The sequence below is a fragment of the Sphaerodactylus townsendi genome, linkage group LG06 (assembly GCF_021028975.2).
Source record: "Sphaerodactylus townsendi isolate TG3544 linkage group LG06, MPM_Stown_v2.3, whole genome shotgun sequence".
Taxonomy (NCBI): domain Eukaryota; kingdom Metazoa; phylum Chordata; class Lepidosauria; order Squamata; family Sphaerodactylidae; genus Sphaerodactylus; species Sphaerodactylus townsendi.
The window spans coordinates 102,812,727-102,826,751 of record NC_059430.1 but is presented as its reverse complement, the minus strand read 5'-3'; positions in this window follow the sequence as shown (position 1 = coordinate 102,826,751).

The following is a 14,025-nucleotide window of genomic DNA, read 5'->3' as shown; positions in this document are numbered from 1 at the left end:
AACTTACTCCAATTGTTGCCTCACACTGGATTTGCATTGAGGGCGGGTGGTTGGTTTAAGTTATTACGGTAGGAACTGTACGTGCAGTGATGCTTTAAATTGTGAAATAGCTTGTGCTGTACTGTTTTTGCATTGTTTAGTTTTAAGAAATTCAAATAGACCGCAATAACTATTTTCAGCTTTATTTAAAACAAGGATCAACCCATCCCACAAAATATATATCTGCCCCAGGATGTTTTCTACGGGCAGATGTGTCCCCAATGGCTCTGTGTTCAAGAGATGCTACAGAGCAGAATGGTTTAGATCAGGGGTGTCCAACGCTGGCGCCTCAGATGCTCATGGACTACAATTTCCATCAGTCCCATGCTGGCAGGGACTGATGGGAATTGTAGTCCATGAAAATACTTGGCTCCAGAGCTGGACACCCCTGGTTTACTGTAGATGAGGAAGCAGGGCCAAGGCTGAGAAGTCTGCCCCATAACGGAAAACATCATCCTTCAGGAAGACCCATCCTAGTTGTCCAAATACCACTGAGTTTGCCTGCCTCTTTGAGAGTGAAACCAAAGAAGAAGGAGAGGCCACCACTGGCTTCTGGCTGCTGCAGTGAAGCTTCTACCCACAGAAAAAAAATCCAACCCTCAATCACTATAGTTACAAAGGGGGGGGGAGCCCACCCCTCTATTTCCTGTAACAAAGAAGCTGTGAGAAATTGCATCACCTTTCTAAGCCCAGGCGGGTAATTACAGCGCTGACTCATCTCTGCCCAGTCACTGGCATATTGTTTGATATTAGCAGAGAAAGATCCTGGAGGCTGAGGTACAAATACACAAAGTGTCACAAAAGAAAATCGGGACAGGTCTATCGCTGTCCTATTCCTATTGCAATTCACTGTACAAGCCCCCCACCTCCCAGGTTGCGTACAAGTGTGCCCGGGGGCGGGGGGAGGGCATGCTCTTCTCAACTGGCTCCTCCACAGCCAAAAATGGATTCCCCCCTCCCATTTGGTTAAAGATATATCAATAAAACATTATTTCCCCGCAATTATATTATTAAATTTTCAAAATTTATGTGCCTAAGCTGGCTGGTGCTTTGGTGCGCTGAAGAGCAAATGCACCCACACGGGCACACTCAGAAGGGCTCTCCAGAATATAGAGATCAGTTCGCAGCAAGAAAATGGCTGCTTTGGGTATGTGTGTGGGGGGGGGGGAATTGAATCTATGGTGTTATACTGGGGTTGCCAACCTCCAGGTGGGGACTGGAGATATCCCGCTATTACAATTGCTTTCCAGGCAACAGAAATCAGTTCACCTGGAGAAAATAGTTGCTTTGGAAAGTGGACTCTGTGGCATTACACCCCCAGTGAAGTCCCTCCCCAAACCCACCCTCCTCAGGCTCCATCCCCAAAATCTCCTGGCATTTTCCAACCTGGAGCTGGCAACCCTACAACATACCTTGATAAGGTCTATCCCAGGGGTCTGCAACCTGCTGCTCTCCAGATGTTCATGGACTGCAATTCCCATCAGCCCTTGCCAGCATTGGCAGGGGCTGATGGGAATTGCAGTCCATGAACATCTGGAGAGCTGCAGGTTGCAGACCCCTGGTCTATCCTCTCTCCAGACTCTGCCTTCCCCTGTCCAGCCCCCTCAAAAAAAAAATTCTGCAGGAACTTCCCAGCCTGGAAAGGACAACCCCAGTTCTGACAAAAGACACCCTAACAGAACTTCCGTATGGACTGAAAACGATGATAGTGATTTATCAAGCCAGAGTCGGGAATTCAAAAATGGATAGATAAGGACTAGTGGAGGAGATGAGAGGGATTTTCTTAGGCAAGCCCCACTTGATTTAGACCAGAGGTGGCCTGAAACTGTAATTTCCGAGGAGCCTTTCAATAGTCTTGCTCTAGCTGTGGAAATGACTCCTGGACAGTGCAGAGGGGCAGGCAGTTTCCCATATTTTTGAGTGAAATCAATACGTTACCATCCAATATCATCTTTTGAAGGTGGACGTTTTCTATCCAAATTTTGATTTACTGGCACCTACTGATTTATTCCAACCATTGCATGTCATTTTTTAAGATACCTGGTCCTGTTGCTTTTCAGATATAATCACGTATGCTCCGATACTTCCACTTCACCAAGGACAATCCTAACTTTCTGATACAAGTTCCTGATAACAAGAGCCCATGTCCTTACTTGTGGGATGACATTTTTAAAAGCAGTTAGTAAGCTCTGCCCCTCCTATCCTTTGCTTTTCATGCTCCCTGCCCACCTACCCCCACTCTCCAATATTCCTGGATTTCCAAACACTCTGTTTCTGAGAGAAAGAGCAGCCCAGGGCACATGTGTGTAAATGTCAGTACATGAACACAAAATGCCAGGGCTCTGGGTTTTGTTTCTGTAATGGTCCCCAAACCTGGCATGAAGGTGTTTGAGATGCCACTGTCCTAGAAGTACAGGTTCAAGAAGGGGGGAAAGGGGGAACGAAACTGTTATAGGTAGTTTACTCCTATAATCTCCTCCAGAATCCAAGGCAAGAGATGGAATTAGGGCCAAACTGTACATTATGTTCGGCCATGAGTTGCGTCAGGATTTCATCAACCTGGCTCACTTTCCCCACAGTCACAAAAGCGGCTTCAGGGAATTTACTTCTCAAGCACTGCATAGCCCAGTTTGGACCATGTCAGTGCAGCCTTCCCCCCCCCCCCACCACTAAGATGTTTTTTCAAGCTGAAATGGCGGGGGGGGGGTTGCTGTTTTGTGCCCCGTTGTGTCACTTGAACCGTGGCCAAATATATCACACTAGCATCAAAGCCCATTGCAAGGAGATGCAATGGGCCCTAGTAAAGGGTGGGGGAGGAAGCATTTTCCCCTGCAGTGGGCTTTACTGGGGCAGTAGCAGCTCCCCCCCCCCCTTCTGGTGTGACTCTTCCCACCTACCTGGTTCTGAATCCTGAGCCTGTGGCTTGTGGGTGGGAGAGGCAGGAAGGTGAAGATTGGAGGAGTTCAGACAGGGTGGCTTGGGGTAGAGGAGGGGAGAAAGGTGAGGGCCATGGTGGGGAGAGGGTTGGAAGTGAGTATTGGGGTGGGGGAGGGTGGAAAGATGAGGCTTGCGGTGGGAAACATTGGAAAGGTGCGGCTTGAGGTTGGGGAGGGTTGAAATGTGAGGCTTGGGATGAGGGAGAGTTGGAAGGTGTTGCTTGGGATGGGGGAATGGGAGGCAGGCAGGAGGCCTAGTAGGAAGGCACCCTGGCGTTGCTTCTCCACCAGGCCAAGGTTTGTGTGTGGGGTAGGGGGAGGATGGCTGGGGGAATGGGGAGGTGGGTGGGAGACCCAGCAGGAGGACGTCCTGGCACGACCGCACACCCTCAGCCAATGTATGCACAAAAGAGTCTCCTGTATGCCCATTGGCTGAGAATTCTTTGTCACAATGTTAGGCAATTATATAAGGTAACATAGTATGGCCCTAGTGAGTCAAGATGCACAGAAGGTAAAGAAAAGTCTTTAGCAAGGTTGGTGTAAGAGGGGAAAGGTCACACAGTCATCCTTGGTGGGAGATGTGGCTCAGTGGTAGAGCATTTGCTTGGAACACAGAAGGTCCCACGTTCCATTCCTGTCTCTTCTGGTTAAGCAGTGGTTTTCAACCAGGGTGTCGGGACCCCTTTGGGGGTCCAACGACCCTTTCACAGGGGTCGCCTAAGACTCTCCATCAGTGTTCTCCATCTGTAAAATGGATAAATGTTAGGGTTGGGGGTCACCACAACATGAGGAACTGTATTAAAGGGTCGTGGCATTAGGAAGGTTGAGAACCACTGGGTTAAGGGATTGGGCAGTAACTTTGCTGTAACATTGTGGAAAGATAAGTTGCTTAAAGCATCCTAAAGTCTGATGGGTTTTAATATAAAGCTTGCATAGTTACAAAGTTCAGTGAAGGATGTGCTTGGTTTACACCTTATTACTAAAATGTGCTTTCTCAAAGTGGAGAACTTTACATCAGCAAACGCTCCTACCTCTTGGACGTGCCTTTAACCCCCATGCCTTGCAAAGTGATACTGTGATGGGAAATGAATCATCCTGTCTTTCTGAGAATGTTTACACCATCTTCCAGAGAGCACAAGGCGTCTCAAGAGGCATTTGCCTGAAGCCTCTTGACTGCCCTGGCCAAACTTCACCTTCAAGAGTTGTCTTTCAGGGCAAGCATTCTCCTACCCAGCTTCCCATTCAATATGCTTCTGATGCTCACCTTCATCACTGGGGATGTCTTGCCAGTGGTGGAGCACACCTCAGTCAGAACATCGGCACTCTCTATAGTTTGTGATGCACACATATGTCAAAGCAGATATTCCAACAATAAATCTAGCTCCCTGCCCTGATCTGGATGGTGCAGGTTAGCCCATTCTCTTCAGATCTTGCTAACAGGTGAACCCTGTTTAGTATTTGGGTGGGAGACCATCAAGGAAGTTCAGGGTTGCTATGTAGAGGCAAACCACCTCTGAATATATCTTGCCTCAAAACGTCTCTTGCCTCAAAACCCCAACGGGGTTGCCTTAAGTCAGTTGACAGCGCTTTCCACCAGTGCCTGTCCTTCAACTACCAATTCTTAAGTAGCAATCAAGCCTACTAATAAGTCTTATAGAATTCTACAGCTTTGCTGGTCAGGCCAAAATAAAACACAACTGAACACCATCACAGATCATGTCAACACAGTCTGACACAGCTTTGCTATGGGTCCAGTCTTCTCAAATTTATGGACTTTTTATAAGTCATTCTCTGTATTTTCTGAGCTCAAGTTGTGGATGACTTCCATTCTAAGGCCCCTTCCGCACATGCAGAATAATGCACTTTCAGTCCACTTTCACAATTGCTTGGAAGTGGATTTTGCTATTTCACACAGCAAAATACAGCGGCAAAGTGGATTGAAAATGCATTATTCTGCACGTGCCGAAGGGGCCTAAACTATGAAACCATATCTTGACTTCTGCTTGGTTCTCTCTTTTGCACTCTTTGATCAATCTTATTCATTTGCCAGCCCTTCCCAAACATACTTGCTTCCTATCACTTCATAACATATTGTATATATGAGTCATTTCTTAACTAGGGATGGGAGGTGGAGGGCACATTCTGGTTTGGATATATAGTAGAACACAGCTTGGCATGTTCTAATCATATTTGATGCTACAATTAAGAGGCATTGCTTCATTAAAGCTCGTAACAAATAATAAGCAGAGTTTCACATATTACTGATTTGTGGTCTTTTCCTCTAGTCTGCAAGATTATTCTGTGGTTTTATTCTTCTCCCACATTTTGCAGCCATTCCCATAATGTCTGGTACCCTGCTTAGCTTGTCCTCCTTAGCCTATGCCAGCTCAAATGTTTTGACTGAGCTGAGGATGATCCGCATTAATTATATATTCAAGCAGCCTTCCTACCTGGTCCCTGGGATTTTCCTGTCTGCATGAGGTGGCCATGTATATAGGAGATCAGCATGTGTTCAACTTCCTTTGGGTTTTCGTGGTCCTGGCCACCTTCCCCTCCCACACAACATCAGTTCCACCCACTCTTCGGGCCACCATTTCAGACGGATCAAAATTTATTTATTTATTTATTTATTTATTTATTTATTTATTTAATTAAACTTATAGGCCGCCTATCCCCAAAGGGCTTTCTTTCATTTTTAAATTTTCAGTTGAAGGTCTATTGCAGGAGCGACAGAGAGAGTGAAATTGACAAGATCTAGCAGGCTAATACTACACCGAAGACAAGTGACAGGGATGGGGGGACGGGGCGGAGGAGACAGTGACGGGCAGGCAAAATGGCTGCTCAGCTAGGAACACTTCTCAGGAGGCAAATCCCCATGCAAACAGCTGGGGGGGTAAGTTGTGTGTGCATAAAAGGCAAAGAGTTCACATTTGTTTTCCATTTCTTTTTGCCCTGCTGAGGAAACAAAAAAAGCATCTTGAGAAAAGTGATTTTGAGCAAACCAGCATCTGGAGAGGGGAGAAAAGAACACCCTTCCCTTCCCTTTGCTGGAACTGGCAGCCTTCCCTGGCTTGTTTTCCACAAGGAAGAAATTTAGGATGCTGTTCCTGTGTCTCCTGCACAGCATCAAAGTTTCACCTGGGCCATGCTGCACACGATGAAGTCTTCGTTTGTTCACAAATGACAGAAGGATGGTCATATGAACTGGAATGGGGAATTCCAGTGTGCTATTCTCTTCATAGGAGCCGTGTGGCGTGGTGGTTAAGTGCTTGCTCTGCCACTCACATGGTCAGGAGTTCGAGCCCCCGGTGGCTCAGATATCCTGGCAGCTGGCTCATGGTCAACTCAGCCATCCATCCATTCCTTGGTCAGTAAATAAGTACCTAGCTCATAACTAGGGGGTAAAGAATAGCCGGGGAAAGCAATCTACCCCACAAAAACGGCTTGCCTATGAAATCACTGCTTGCAGTGGTACCCCGGGGTTGAACATGACTGAAGGGGAAACTTTACTTTTATTCTCTTCATGGCATGTCTCCTCACTGCACTGTTTTTGCTTTCTCAGTCTGCCCCATGGCACTATTACTGGTTCCACTGAAAAGTTTAGACAGCATGTGAGAAACATAATTACATCTTATGGTTGTGAAAAATAAAGGGCATATGCAAGTCTGGGAGGCACAAAACTCCCATTCAGCGGCTGATGCGAGGACTCATGTTGTCCCCCAACGAAGACAAGGTGATTATAATGTGTGAGTTGGGCAGAGGTTTGAACTGGGAATAGGGTTGCCAGCTCCAGGTTGGGAGATTTTGGGGGTGGAGCCTAGGGAAGATGGAGTTTGGGGAGAGGAAAGACTTCAGCAAGATGCTGGGGTGCACCTTCCAAAACAGCCCTTTGCTCCAGGAAAACTGATCGCTTTGTTCTGGAGATCAGTTGTAATTCTGGGAGCTGTTCAGACCTGACATAGACATTGGCAACCCTATTTGGGAACATTAAAGATGATGCTTTTCTCTGTCCTGCTGCAGTTTCTTCAGCCACTGAACTGAAGGGAACTGGTAGCCTCATCCCCTGAGACTGGCAGGCAGTACAAGGCCTGGCATTTTGCCCTTGGCTGGGCAGCAGAGCAGTTTCTCCCATTTGCTAAGCCTCTGCTCACCCCGTAGCTCTAGCCCCTTCTGCATGTGCAGAATAATGCACTTTCAATCCACTTTGCACCTGTGCGGAATAGCAAAATCCACTTCCAAGCAATTGTGAAAGTGGACTGAAAGTGCATTATTCTACATGTGCGGAAGGGGCCTCTGGCTCTAGAAGCTGCCCCGTCAAGCATAGATGTCCATGTTGGGCAGATTCAGGGACAGCACTCCCTGCAACGAGGAGCAACCACCTGCCGAGCACCACTAATGCAAGCAAGGACATCCTACACAAGGGCCACTCTCCCTCGGTACCATTTTGAAATGTGCGCTCGGAAATCTGCAGTTTGTTCAGCTCCATTTCCCTTTTCCTGTGATCTTCATCTGCCTAAGGTTGCTAGATCAGTTTCTGTGCCTGTTTAGCGCCTCTGAAAGCTCGTTTTTGCAAGCTGGTTTGTGCTTTTTTAGTGGGTTGTAAATCAATACTTCACTGTGACGTTTTTATTGAAACTTTATTAGTGTTTATAAGAATAATGTTAAGGACTCCATAATAAAACATTATTTAATAATAATTGGGCTTCAACATGGGCTGTAAAATGCAATAAAAGCTCCTCAGCTCATAAAAGAATCGGCTCTGTCAACACAGCAAAGAACCTTTATGGGGAAACTGGGTGGGAGTGTGGAGACATAGGCCAAATCCCCACTGAGAAATTAATCTGGATACATCCAGGTTTCAAAAGAATCAGCACCTTTTCATCAAGGTTTCACCATCCCCACTGCAGCATGTTGCTAGTGAAGACATCTGTGCCCATCACGGATTCAAACAATGCAGCAATCCCCATGGATACCCAATCGGCTCGGCGGGTCCATCTGATTGGCTTTCGGGCAGTGTTGGGGCGGGACCTTTTTTTTAAAAAAAGTTTTGTGCGAGAATACTTGGTACATTAGCACGCACACTCAATAATCTTGGCCAAGCAGCTTTTTCCTGATAGGCTATCATGCCGCCGTCTTGCTTTATGGAACAGTTTCGTGAACGCATTGGCACATTGGCACAGACATTTTGAACCCGCGTGCCCATGTTTTAACGTGCCTGTGTTGTCATGCTGCTGTTTTCGCGTCCCCCGGCAGCATGAAAAAAAAGGCTGTGCGCGCTTCATGCACCACCCACCGCGCTCTCATTGGCTGGAATTCCCCACGTCACTCCCTACGGCGCAAAATACAAATCTGGATCCAATCCCCGATCTTCCCCACCAATCTGGATTGGACAGGTGTTTTCTGGAAAGGTGCTCAATCATGCAGGTCCTAGGAAAACACGTGATAAGTGGGCGAGAGAGCACCAGAACCAGCATGAATGGTGTTGCTGTGGGAAGTTCGTCCTGAAACCTGGATCACAGGATTAATCGCCAGTGGAGATTCGACCCATAGGCTTTTGACAGTGCTGTTCCCTGATCCATGCCAATATTTAGAATGCCCTGAACTAATCATATACAGGTCCATTCCAAATTCCACCTGGCCAGTCTGAAGCAGGCATCTCTTCTGAAGTGTTTGTTTGTTTACTTCATTTATGGAGACCCAAAGTGGATTACTTCATTTTCTTGACCTCCATGTTATCCTCGCAACAACCCTGTAAGGTAGGTTAAGCTGACTGTGACTGGCTCAAGGTCACCCAGGGAATCCCACAGCAGAGAGGGGATGAAATGTTATTTATGATGTAGTGGCCAAGTGGATCCTAATGCCCACAGAGGGTCTATTGCCAGCAAGAGTGAAGGAGAGAGGCTCTGTCCTGAAACAGAAATCCAGATCCTTGGTTGTATGAATCTGGCCCTTCTATGGCCTGAGTGGGGGTGTGCTTGTAGCCCCTGAATGCATTTAAAGGGACATGCTCTTCCTAAACAGAACTGGAGGGAACTTACCTCACGCTGGCCTATGTTGCATGTTTGGAGCTTTGGCCTGGATGTTGTCAGGAAATGCTTATAGGCAGATATAATCTGATAAGCACTGCCTCCCACTTCTAAACACTGGGCCATCAAAACAGGCATGTCTTTTTAAAGGATCCTTTTGATGCCAGAAAGTAGGACAGGTTCCTGAGGGCTTCTGTTCAGGAATTGTTCCCCCTTAAGAGCTTTGGACACTCCTGGATTGGACCCTGGCTATCCCGCCTTCCTTGAATTCGCACAGATGCTGTTGTGTCTCCTGCACTGCACTGCCTGTAGTTTTGGCTGAAATGCTTCCAAATCGTGCAGAGATCTGCTCCAGGCAGCTAACAAAATAAAAACAATGTTAAAAAATCATGACAACTGCATAAAACAAGAATCTATCAAATACTAAAAACTGGCATGAAAACTAGAAATATATTGACTAAGGACGTAAAATCAACATAAAACAGTATAAAAATAGAATGAAAGATACTATCTCTGCATTAAGAACATCAGTCAAACAATTCCAGTACAAAATAGTAGTCATAAAACAGGACTCCAGTGGGACATAGCCCATTGAAACCATCACTAAAAAGGTGGAATTGAAGCATGGGTACAAAGGAATATTTTGACTTAAGATGGAAACAAAAGTAAGCACCAGATGGGTTGACAACTCCAGCATGGAAAATTCTTGAACATTTGGGCATGAGCTTGGGGACAATGGGCTTTGGGAAGGAGAAGACCTCAGCAAGATATACCATTGAGCAATTTTCTCCCAGGGAACTGATCTGTGGAGAATTGGAGACGAGTTATAATTCCTGAAGATCTCCAGGCCCTACCTGGAGGTTAGCAAGCCTAGATTCAAGAGTGAGGTGCCACCACTGAAAAAGGCCTGTCTTAGTCCCCACTCAACTCAGCTCTGCAAGCGGGGGAACAGAGAATAAATTTTGAGCTGAAATAGGTTGGACTGTATAGAAGAAGGTAGTCCTGTATGATGACTCCATCCCAAAGGCCATGTTCTTTCCTTCTGCTGACAGAGCTTCCAGGAACAATTCAGCATGCTACCAGTATCGTAAATACCTGCTTGTAAGTTCCTTAGGTATGAGCTATTCTGCAGCTTAGGTTTAGCAATATTTATGTAAACCTTCATGAAGATTAGATCCCATGTCTCCCCAGTCTCGCTTTAATCACCATTCCATGTTGACTGCATGTGTTAGTTACTTGCCCAATAGAATTACATGCTCCTCTGAGCATATTTCACCTGAAGGCATGGAAGGACTTATGATCTGGAACCTTGTACGTTGACTGACACAGGAGGAACATAAATCCCTGTGGAAAAAGTAAGAGTCCTGGGAAATTCAGCTTAGCAGTAGCCTAGCCTGAGCTTGTGAGAGCTTCCAAACTATGCAGTGTCAACCATATTTAGTACTTGGATGTGAGACTGCCAATAAAGACTAGCTTTGCTATGCAAAGAAAAGCAAACCACCTCTGCTCATTTCTTGCCTTGAAAACCCCTTGAGAGGTGGGTGTGAGTTGTTGTCATTAAAGCTGCGGTCCTGGCTGCTGCTTGTCTGTGTGCCAATGCTAGTTCCACCCAGGGAAGGGCTAGAGGATGCAGTTCTGCCAGACTAACCACCTGCTATTGGCCAGCCCTTCCTTAGAGGTCATCAGCTACTGACCTTTTGGTACTTGTCTTGTGTACCAATCAAACCTTTCTTCTCCATCAGAGGAGGGGGCTCTGTTGCTACTGCAAATGTCTTTGTAACAACAGGGAATCGTGGAATTGCCCCCAGGTGGAAGAGACCAAACCTTATAATTTAAAATTTTAAAAAGCAAAGCTATAAGCTTATCTTCCAGAGCAAATACTATTGAGTCTGGGCCTTCTCCTCAATGTTACCCGAAATGGAAGGGTCTGTACCTTTTAGAGTGAGCAATTAGCGTGACAGACTTTGCTTTGTAAGAGGGAGCAATGACGAGATCTTTACCACCTTTGTTTACGATAGATTTTTCTTTTTAGAAATCCACAGGAGTCAGAAGTAAAAGTTTAACTATTTTATTTGGAAAAGTGAAAATAATAAATGTAAAGGCACACAAATGGTAAATGCAAATGTAACCTACTTATCCTTGGCCACATCAATCTCCATTGGAGACTTAGGAAATAATATATGACAGCACCCTGTGGCTTAACAAACCAATATGAAATTGTTTGAACAAATTAACAAACTTTTAATCTTAACACAACTTTCTATCATTTAAAAATAAATAATAGTGAATATATAGTGAGTATATATACACAGTAATAACCTAATTGTATTGAAATCTCTTAGTGCTGTTTTTAAGAAAAAAAGCACCTTTAGAATAAATATCACCACTAACCGTGTCCAGTAATGAAAGAATAGCAATAAAGTCCAAACTATTCATAAAGCAGGTCTTCTTTCTCCCATCTGGCCTTCTGCATCTGATGTAGCTGCTGCAGGTCTTCCCTCAATTTGGGCCTGTAAAAAAAATAAGTCATTCCCTCAATTAAGCTGTAGGCCTTCCTTCTCCTGCTGTGACCTCAAGGACTCACTGCTGAGGGGAGGGTGGGGCTCCTTGTAGCCAGGTTGGTAATAAGCAAGCAAGCTTACCAACTGCACATGCTCAATGAGCTTTTATCCCCTGGGCCCTAAGATCCAACAAAACCAAAAAAATACTAAAATGGCATGGGTTGCACAAACACACAGAAAATTCACACAGTCCTGGGATATAGATAGATTTGAGGAGATAGGTCTGAAATAGATCGGGGTTTTGTTGTGGAAGACTTTAATTACCTTATCTAGAAAGAGGGAGGGGTTCAAATCAGTAAATGATAGCACCCTTGTGGCTTGGCAAACAACTATGAAGTTGCTTTAAAAAAAACATTAAAGGTGTTATGAGTTTCAAAATAGCAAACATTTATCATAAACCCAACAATACAACTAGAGGTAAAACTGGCTATGGTCATAGCAACATTTGTAGAGAGCGGCTCTTTAGAACAAAAGCAAAAACTAGAAAACGGAGTTCAGTAATGCCAGGAAAAGCTAAAATCCAAAATGTTAACTTATAGAAGTACAGATCTGCTTCTTATGGCTCTTTCTGCTGCTGTTTCAAATGCTTTCTTCCTCTCTGGCTTGGGCCTGAAAATGAATTAGCATTTTAGCCCTTCTCGCTCCTGAAGCATGCCAGACTGACTGAGGGGGCTCTCGCAGCTGTGAGCAACTCTACTAACTGCCCATGCTCTGTGACAAGGATTGTGAACCTCTAGGTGACTTATGGAGATCTCCGGCTGTTACAGTTGGTCTCCAAATGACCAAGATTGGTTCCCCTGGGAATATGGCTGGTATGGAAGGTGGACTCTATGCCATTATATTCTGCTAAGGTCCCTCTCCTCCCCAAACTCCACCTCCCCCAGGTGTCACCCCCCAAATCATCAGTTATTTCCCAAACCAGACCTGGCAACCTTATCTATGACTATTTGTTCCATAGACCCTAAATTCTAAATCTTTAAATAGAAATTTAAAAAGTGAAAATGACATTAGTTACACCTAGATAAAATAATATCCCCTGTGAGACGGCTGGCAGGTTTGGAGAAGAAGGCAATGAAGACAAGTAGCCTATCTTTATAGTCCAGGCCTCATAGCGACTTTCCTGGCTTTCAGTAAGCGCTCCATAAAACCTAAACCCATAGTAAACAACCCTGTTGTTCAGGATGTGATGCCATTCCAAGTGTCAGAACGGGCGTGTGGTATTGTGCAATATGCATGCTTTCACAACAGCACCCGTTTCAGTGAAGTAAACACCCCGCTCTTTAAATTATACTTAATTTAAAATAATCACAAATGTTAAATTGCTAACCCTGAAGCTTCAGCAGAAATCATCAACTGCTTTTAAATCTTTTCAGCAATTATGCCTAGATTTTAAAATGAGTAATATATTGGGTTTTATGGTTTAATGATGATAAATACCTCCTGGTCTCTCTCTCTCTCTCTCTCTCTCACTCTCTCACTCTCCCTCCCCTCCCGCCCCCCCCCAGGTATTCCCAAACTTTGCACTTCCGTAGTAGAAGCTGAATTGCTGCTCAGCATTCTATAGCCAACTCTCTCCTGAGCAGCTGAGATGTTTGTGAACATTCAAGGACATCATAGCAACAATGATTGAGGAAATGTGAGGCAAAGCCCACAGACATTTCAACTGCTTGTCTAGGGGGCTCCATTAAATGGAGTGTCTTTGTCGAGATTTTCCATAATCAATGTTTAAATATGTCAGCCATGTGACAACTGTTCCAGATCCCCAGCAAGAAGTTCTAAAACTCTGAGCAATGGACAAATTGGCCCTTTCCCCACTTACCGTTGTGGGCCCTTTGCTGCGTGCTGCTCCCAGCGCGCGGCATCTCTGGAGCGCGCCTGGGCGTCCCCACGACCCTGCGCTCTGTGTGGGGTCATCAAAAGGCGCCGTTTTGAAGAGCGCCAGGGATGCCGCGCACTGAGGGGGCGCGTGAGTGGCAGCATCGGGGCGGCTGCGCTGTCACCGCCCCTGTAGTGGGGAGTGCCCCGGGACCCCGCGCTACTTGAGGAGAGTAGCGCGGGGCTTAAGGTAAGTGGGGAAAGGGCCATTATCAACAGTAATTAAGAATCATAATTTTAAAAAATTGTAAACATTTGGGACCCATTAATTGTTTATTTGAAAAGATAACAAGAATATTAATATTTTATGTTCGGTTTGCAATACTGAATATTTGAAACTGGAATATTCTAATGAAGTCACTAGAGAATATGAAAAGAAAAATGTCTAAATTAAAGCATTAGTGGTTAAATAATTATACAAGTATATTAATATTCAAGCAAGTGGACTAACATTTAAGATTAATAATCTTTAGGATCTGTAATTATATGTAACCAAACTATAATATTTATTTAAGTAAATTATAACTCTTGAAGGAAGTCATTCTCATTTTAAGATAAGTATGTAGGAAATTGTGTTTTTTTCCTTTC